The following is an 8,096-nucleotide window of genomic DNA, read 5'->3' as shown; positions in this document are numbered from 1 at the left end:
TGATGGGCTGAAAGGAAATGGGTTTATGGTGAACACACAACATGTGGATGTTCATCAGCATATGGATGAGTGGTTTGGTTATAGTTCGAGTCTGGCAGTTAGTCCAGAGGAAGGGTTGGAAGCCAATGATGTAGGCTGCAAGTTGGATTGCGACCATGAGATGGGAGTTGATGATCAGATGTTTGTAGTTTCGGTATATGATTATGAGTGGGATTCAGATGTGTCAGAGGGGAGTAGAGGTGAGGAGTGGTTATCTCCATCACAAGGTTATGTGAGCTGGTATGGAGGAGGAGATACAAGGGAATATATTGAGGATGCTGTATGTGAAGAAAAAAGGGGGTTGCTGAAAATGGAAGGCTATGACAGGGTGTATCAATGGTTGTTTGATAGACAAAAATGCTTGAAGAATTGGAAGGTAGATGCACCGAGGTTTTTGTTTGATCCAGGAGGATAAATGGTCTCAGTTTGTGCAGCTGCTGGACATAAATGTCTCAGCAGAAAAAAGGGGGTTGCTAAATATGTGTGTAGTTTTTTGGGAACCTCAAACTCAACTTGTACATGTGTACATGAGTGCTGTTCGTGTTGTGATAAGGTCATGGGAGCACCCATTGACTCAGTGTGGGTGTCGTGGATGCGGCAATCAAGCATAGGGCTTTGATGGAGGTGTATGTGCAGAGAAAAAGTTGAGATTCTGGAAGCGTAGGCCTGTCCGGAATGAGGGTCGCTGGTGATGATAGTAGCTGCTTGGTCGTCTTGGAGTGTGTATGTGTCCAGAATTAAATGGCATTGGAAAGTTGCACCTTGAAAAGGTATGGAGGTATGGGCATTGGTGTGAAAGGAGATGTTATGGTGGCCATTTTCCAAATGAATAAAATAAAATAAGGATGAACGTGGCCCTATAAGGTAAACCACGTGGAGTTTTTTTCGAGCTGCCAGCTCGAGTTCTGGAAGCTGGCGAATCGAAGAGAGTCGGCACAGCTTGGGTTTGAAGGGACCGCCGTGTGAAGAGCTGGAGGCTCTGGTGTGTGTGCAGCCGGGAGCGTGTAGAGTGGAGAGGTTCTCAGGCGGGCGTAGCCGCAGCCATACGCAGAGGACGGTGCGGCTGCCAACGGTGGCTACGATGGCTGGGACACACGCGGCAGTTGGCAACTGAGAAAGGGTTGGTGCAGTGGTGGCGGATAGAGATGACAAGAGGGGAGAAGCTGGTAGCAAAAGAGTAGAGGACAAGGAGCCTTGGCGCCGGCGAAGGCTAGTGGTGACGGAAACAAGTGGTGCCGAGGTGTGGAGTGAGGTGCCTGTAAGTAGAGAAGGAAGACGGGTCGTGGTAGAGGTGGAGAGGACGCTGTTTTTGCTGCAGAGAAGCTGGCAACGAAGGAGAGAAAGTGGGGGCAAGTTGGGCTTGCTACGACACTGCCGTGGTTGGTGGTGAAGACTGGGAGACGTCGACGTACTGCAAGGAGGCTCGGGGGTATGCCGCCAGGCGTTGGAGAGGAGAGGCGGCCACAGAGTCAGAAGGGGATGTTGCTGCAGTGGTGGGGGGTCTCGTTGAACGCAGAGGTGTGGAGGCCCGTGTGTTTTTTTGGGTGGCTAGCTGCAGCCACAAGCGCAGAGGAGTGCAGGTTCTAGGTGATGGCCGTGTAGAGAGCTGTGGGGCTCTCTGGGCGCAGCTACAAGACGGTGAAAAGGGCGGGGAGCGCAGAGAAGTGGATGCGACTGGTTTGAAGGGAGTTCACCGTGTGGAGAGCTGGGAGACTCTCTGGGGGCCTCTGGAACGTAGCTGCAGGTGAGAGAAAAGGAAGCGTTGGGGCGCTGCCTGAGGGAAAGAGGCAAAGTTGGCTATGGTGATTGGAGCAGTGATGGGCTGCTGAGCGTGGAGTGGACGCGTTAAAAAGAAGTGGAAGCTGGTGAGGAGAGCGCTAGTTGTAAGGTGACGGGCTGGTGAAGAACAGCGAAGAAGGCGCCAAAGGGTCAGCTGCAGGTCTCAAGTGACCTGGAAGCCGTTTTTGGCTGGATATTGGGCTGGTGTTGGTGTTGGGTTTTGGGGAGCTCACAACTGCAGAGGAGTTGCCAAGGGGACAGGTTTACAGAGAGGCTGGCCGTGGGAGAGCAATTAGAAAGATGGTTGCTGCCTTGTGAGAGGAAGGCCTGGCTGAAAAGGTTTTATTGCAACAGAGAAGTGGCTAGCGACTGGGAGAGGAGCCCCTTGGTATTGTGTGGCTTGGGCTGGTTGTTGGATTTGTGACAAAGTCAGAAGGGTGACAGTTTTTTTGCTCTGAGGACTGGCAGTGTGCTGGTGGTGTAGGAGAGAGTGGACCTTCAGCTGAGGAGCAGAGCAGAGAACGAAAAGGTCGGCTGCAGAGAAGAAAGGAGCGAAGGGATTGGGAGCGACCAGGAGCTGGAGAGGGCTGATCGCCAGCGGGTGCTTGATGAAGCTGGTGTCTGGGATATCTTGGATACCCAATCTGTAAAGATGAAGGTTCTTTCTGAAATATAAGTCATGTTCATGCTCTTTGGTCTGGTGTTCTGGTGTGTTTGCATGCGTGTGTGGAAGTGTGGCATGCTATAAGGGCGTAAACAGCTTTACCGCTTCCGTGCCATCACTTTTTGGTGCCTCCACAGAGGAGCAGATTTCCTCTGGTTTGTGAAAGAGAACAGGGCTGTGTGAAGAAAGTTTTGGAAATGGGTCAGGATTTTTCGGAGTATTGGGGATTGCCACAGGAGAATGCGACGAGGTTTCTGGAGAAGATGGAGTTTACAGCTTTGATGAAAGACAGGGCAACCCCGGAGATCCTTTCTCAGATTTTGACTTATTGCTTGCAGGGTGATGCAAAAGTATGGCTACAGATGTTTGTGACTACACACAGGAATGTTCATCGACAGGATCCTGAGTACCGTGTAGTCAGAGCTGCATTTTTGGCACAGTTTGTCCATGTGAAGAGTCCGAATGAGGTGTGGAAGGAGTTGTGTAACATTCAGCAGAAAGACGGTCAGGATGTGGATCAGTATCTGATTGAGTTTGGTAGATTGTGGAGTCTATGGTGTGAGGCTTTGATTCCTGAAGTACCCCCACAGACGATAAAGAGGGAGCGGTTTGTGGCTGGTCTGGAGCCAACGGTCCATCTGAAAGTGGAGCTGAAGAACCTGGATAGCTTTGAGGAGGCTGTCAGAGTTGCTCGAGAGAAGGAGTGGAAGGTGAAGCGTCTGAGGCAGTTGGGAATGCAGGAAGAGCCAAAGAGGTTTGTGAAAGTGCCAGAGATTGAGAGTATGCATCCTGAAAGAAAAGCTGTTGTTGTTCTTAAACAGGAGGATTCTTTGAAGAGGGAGGTTCATGAAGCAGTGGAGCTCATGAAGTCTTTAAGCGTGAATTGGATAGAGTCTACAGGAAGAGGACGAGGCATAGGTGATATGGGAAGGAAGACCGATGCATCATCTGGTTCTGGAGGAAATTTAGCAGATATTGGAAGAGGGAGAGGGTATCCGTGTGATGTGCAATGCCGGAATTGTGGTGAGTGGGGTCATATTAGTCCGCAATGTGAAAGACCAGCCAAAGCTAATGGTGGTATATATCAATTGTCTTTGGGAATGAATGATAAGGTGATGGGCCCTAATATGCAGGTGAAGGATGCAATTCAGCCCAATGTTTGTGAGGTCCATAAGGTCACATTTGGAGAGCGGGATATGGGACAGATTAATCTGTTGGGAATGGAGAAGGGTGAGGTTTCTGGAATCGGCCCTGAAGAGCTTTTAGAAGGTGAGGAGGAGGAGGATGGAAGTATTGATGACGCTGTGGATTGTGAAGGTGATGATGCTAATGCTGAGAAGCCTGATGTGTTTGAGTATGGATATGACTTGGATGATCTCTTTGATTCAGAAAAGAGTAATGACTTGCAGATGCCAGTACTTCAGCCAGTCAAGGTGGAGAGTGATGATCAAGGTGTTACTAATGAAGATACTGTGGATGGAGTCTGTATGGATGATCCGGCTGATGAGTTGGATATAGCAGCTTGTGAGAGTGCGGACGATGAGCTGGACTGTGTACTTGATAGTGCACTAGATGATCTGTTGAAGTTGGCTTCCTTGGAGAAGATTACTTGCATGCCAGTTGTGCAGCAGGAAGAGGGTGATGGAGTGACTGATGATGAGTTGAATGCTACTTTGGAAGATGGTGTGATAGATTCTGGATGTGCGGTTGATGCTGATCATAAGGTGTGTGTTCCTTGTCATGCCCAAGAGAATGAGTCGGTTGTCAGTGGTGAAGATGCATGTGAGGCTATTGTTGTTGGTCAGGGGGACCAAGATGCTTTGCCTGGGAGTTTGGGAAGCTTGGACTTGGTAGGGATGCCTGTGCAAGATGTGGAGAATCTTGAAGGATCGCCAATGGTCTTGAAGCTGGAGAAACTACAGGAAAGTGGCAATGATGAGTCTGCAGTGCATGAGGTTGCTATGAGTGATGTTGATGGGCTGAAAGGAAATGGGTTTATGGTGAACACACCACATGTGGATGTTCAGCATATGGATGAGTGGTTTGGTTATAGTTCGAGTCTGGCAGTTAGTCCAGAGGAAGGGTTGGAAGCCAATGATGTAGGCTGCAAGTTGGATTGCGACCATGAGATGGGAGTTGATGATCAGATGTTTGTAGTTTCGGTATATGATTATGAGTGGGATTCAGATGTGTCAGAGGGGAGTAGAGGTGAGGAGTGGTTATCTCCATCACAAGGTTATGTGAGCTGGTATGGAGGAGGAGATACAAGGGAATATATTGAGGATGCTGTATGTGAAGAAAAAAGGGGGTTGCTGAAAATGGAAGGCTATGACAGGGTGTATCAATGGTTGTTTGATAGACAAAAATGCTTGAAGAATTGGAAGGTAGATGCACCGAGGTTTTTGTTTGATCCAGGAGGATAAATGGTCTCAGTTTGTGCAGCTGCTGGACATAAATGTCTCAGCAGAAAAAAGGGGGTTGCTAAATATGTGTGTAGTTTTTTGGGAACCTCAAACTCAACTTGTACATGTGTACATGAGTGCTGTTCGTGTTGTGATAAGGTCATGGGAGCACCCATTGACTCAGTGTGGGTGTCGTGGATGCGGCAATCAAGCATAGGGCTTTGATGGAGGTGTATGTGCAGAGAAAAAGTTGAGATTCTGGAAGCGTAGGCCTGTCCGGAATGAGGGTCGCTGCTGATGATAGTAGCTGCTTGGTCGTCTTGGAGTGTGTATGTGTCCAGAATTAAATGGCATTGGAAAGTTGCACCTTGAAAAGGTATGGAGGTATGGGCATTGGTGTGAAAGGAGATGTTATGGTGGCCATTTTCCAAATGAATAAAATAAAATAAGGATGAACGTGGCCCTATAAGGTAAACCACGTGGAGTTTTTTTCGAGCTGCCAGCTCGAGTTCTGGAAGCTGGCGAATCGAAGAGAGTCGGCACAGCTTGGGTTTGAAGGGACCGCCGTGTGAAGAGCTGGAGGCTCTGGTGTGTGTGCAGCCGGGAGCCTGTGCAGTGGAGAGGTTCTCAGGCGGGCGTAGCCGCCGCAGCCATACGCAGAGGACGGTGCGGCTGCCAACGGTGGCTACGATGGCTAGGACACACGCGGCAGTTGGCAACTGAGAAAGGGTTGGTGCAGTGGTGGCGGATAGAGATGACAAGAGGGGAGAAGCTGGTAGCAAAAGAGTAGAGGACAAGGAGCCTTGGCGCCGGCGAAGCCTAGTGGTGATGGAAACAAGTGGTGCCGAGGTGTGGAGTGAGGCGCCTGTAAGTAGAGAAGGAAGACGGGTCGTGGTAGAGGTGGAGAGGACGCTGTTTTTGCTGCAGAGAAGCTGGCAACGAAGGAGAGAAAGTGGGGGCAAGTTGGGCCTGCTACGACGCTGCTGTGGTTGGTGGTGAAGACTGGGAGACGTCGACGTACTGCAAGGAGGCTCGGGGGTGTGCCGCCAGGCGGCGCTGGAGAGGAGAGGCGGCCACAGAGTTAGAAGGGGATGTTGCTGCAGTGGTGGGGGGTCTCGTTGAACGCAGAGGTGTGGAGGCCCGTGTGTTTTTTGGGTGGCTAGCTGCAGCCACAGGCGCAGAGGAGTGCAGGTTCTAGGTGATGGCCGTGTAGAGAGCTGTGGGGCTCTCTGGGCGCAGCTACAAGACGGTGAAAAGGGCGGGGAGCGCAGAGAAGTGGATGCGACTGGTTTGAAGGGAGTTCACCGCGTGGAGAGCTGGGAGACTCTCTGGGGGCCTCTAGAACGTAGCTGCAGGTGAGAGAAAAGGAAGCGCTGGGGCGTTGCCTGAGGGAAAGAGGCAGAGTTGGCTATGGTGATTGGAGCAGTGACGGGCTGCTGAGCGTGGAGTGGACGCGTTAAAAAGAAGTGGAAGCTGGTGAGGAGAGCGCTAGTTGTAAGGTGACGGGCTGGTGAAGAACAGCGAAGAAGGCGCCAAAGGGTCAGCTGCAGGTCTCAAGTGACGTGGAAGCCGTTTTTGGCTGGATATTGGGCTGGTGTTGGTGTTGGGTTTTGGGGAGCTCACAACTGCAGAGGAGTTGCCAAGGGGACAGGTTTACAGAGAGGCTGGCCGTGGGAGAGCAATTAGAAAGATGGTTGCTGCCTTGTGAGAGGAAGGCCTGGCTGAAGGTTTTATTGCAACAGAGAAGTGGCTAGCGACTGGGAGAGGAGCCCCTTGGTATTGTGTGGCTTGGGCTGGTTGTTGGGTTTGTGACAAAGTCAGAAGGGTGACAGTTTTTTTGCTCTGAGGACTGGCAGTGTGCTGGTGGTGTAGGAGAGAGTGGACCTTCAGCTGAGGAGCAGAGCAGAGAACGAAAAGGTCGGCTACAGAGAAGAAAGGAGCGAAGGGATTGGGAGCGACCAGGAGCTGGAGAGGGCTGATCGCCAGCGGGTGCTTGATGAAGCTGGTGTCTGGGATATCTTGGATACCCAATTCTGTAAAGATGAAGGTTCTTTCTGAAATATAAGTCATGTTCATGCTCTTTGGTCTGGTGTTCTAGTGTGTTTGCATGCGTGTGTGGAAGTGTGGCATGCTATAAGGGCGTAAACAGCTTTACCGCTTCCGTGCCATCACTTTTTGGTGCCTCCACAGAGGAGCAGATTTCCTCTGGTTTGTGAAAGAGAACAGGGTTGTGTGAAGAAAGTTTTGGAAATGGGTCAGGATTTTCCGGAGTATTGGGGATTGCCACAGGAGAATGCGACGAGGTTTCTGGAGAAGATGGAGTTTACAGCTTTGATGAAAGACAGGGCAACCCCGGAGATCCTTTCTCAGATTTTGACTTATTGCTTGCAGGGTGATGCAAAAGTATGGCTACAGATGTTTGTGACTACACACAGGAATGTTCATCGACAGGATCCTGAGTACCGTGTAGTCAGAGCTGCATTTTTGGCACAGTTTGTCCATGTGAAGAGTCCGAATGAGGTGTGGAAGGAGTTGTGTAACATTCAGCAGAAAGACGGTCAGGATGTGGATCAGTATCTGATTGAGTTTGGTAGATTGTGGAGTCTATGGTGTGAGGCTTTGATTCCTGAAGTACCCCCACAGACGATAAAGAGGGAGCGGTTTGTGGCTGGTCTGGAGCCAACGATCCGTCTGAATGTGGAGCTGAAGAACCTGGATAGCTTTGAGGAGGCTGTCAGAGTTGCTCGAGAGAAGGAGTGGAAGGTGAAGCGTCTGAGGCAGTTGGGAATGCAAGAAGAGCCAAAGAGGTTTGTGAAAGTGCCAGAGATTGAGAGTATGCATCCTGGAAGAAAAGCTGCTGTTGTTCTTAAACAGGAGGATTCTTTGAAGAGGGAGGTTCATGAAGCAGTGGAGCTCATGAAGTCTTTAAGCGTGAATTGGATAGAGTCTACAGGAAGAGGACGAGGCATAGGTGATATGGGAAGGAAGACCGATGCATCATCTGGTTCTGGAGGAAATTTAGCAGATATTGGAAGAGGGAGAGGGTATCCGTGTGATGTGCAATGCCGGAATTGTGGTGAGTGGGGTCATATTAGTCCGCAATGTGAAAGACCAGCCAAAGCTAATGGTGGTATATATCAATTGTCTTTGGGAATGAATGATAAGGTGATGGGCCCTAATATGCAGGTGAAGGATGCAATTCAGCCCAATGT

This window comes from Cibotium barometz, chromosome 63, assembly GCF_041138505.1.
Source record: "Cibotium barometz isolate CiBa-2024 chromosome 63, ASM4113850v1, whole genome shotgun sequence".
Classification (NCBI taxonomy): domain Eukaryota; kingdom Viridiplantae; phylum Streptophyta; class Polypodiopsida; order Cyatheales; family Cibotiaceae; genus Cibotium; species Cibotium barometz.
Note: the sequence above shows the minus strand (reverse complement) of the source record.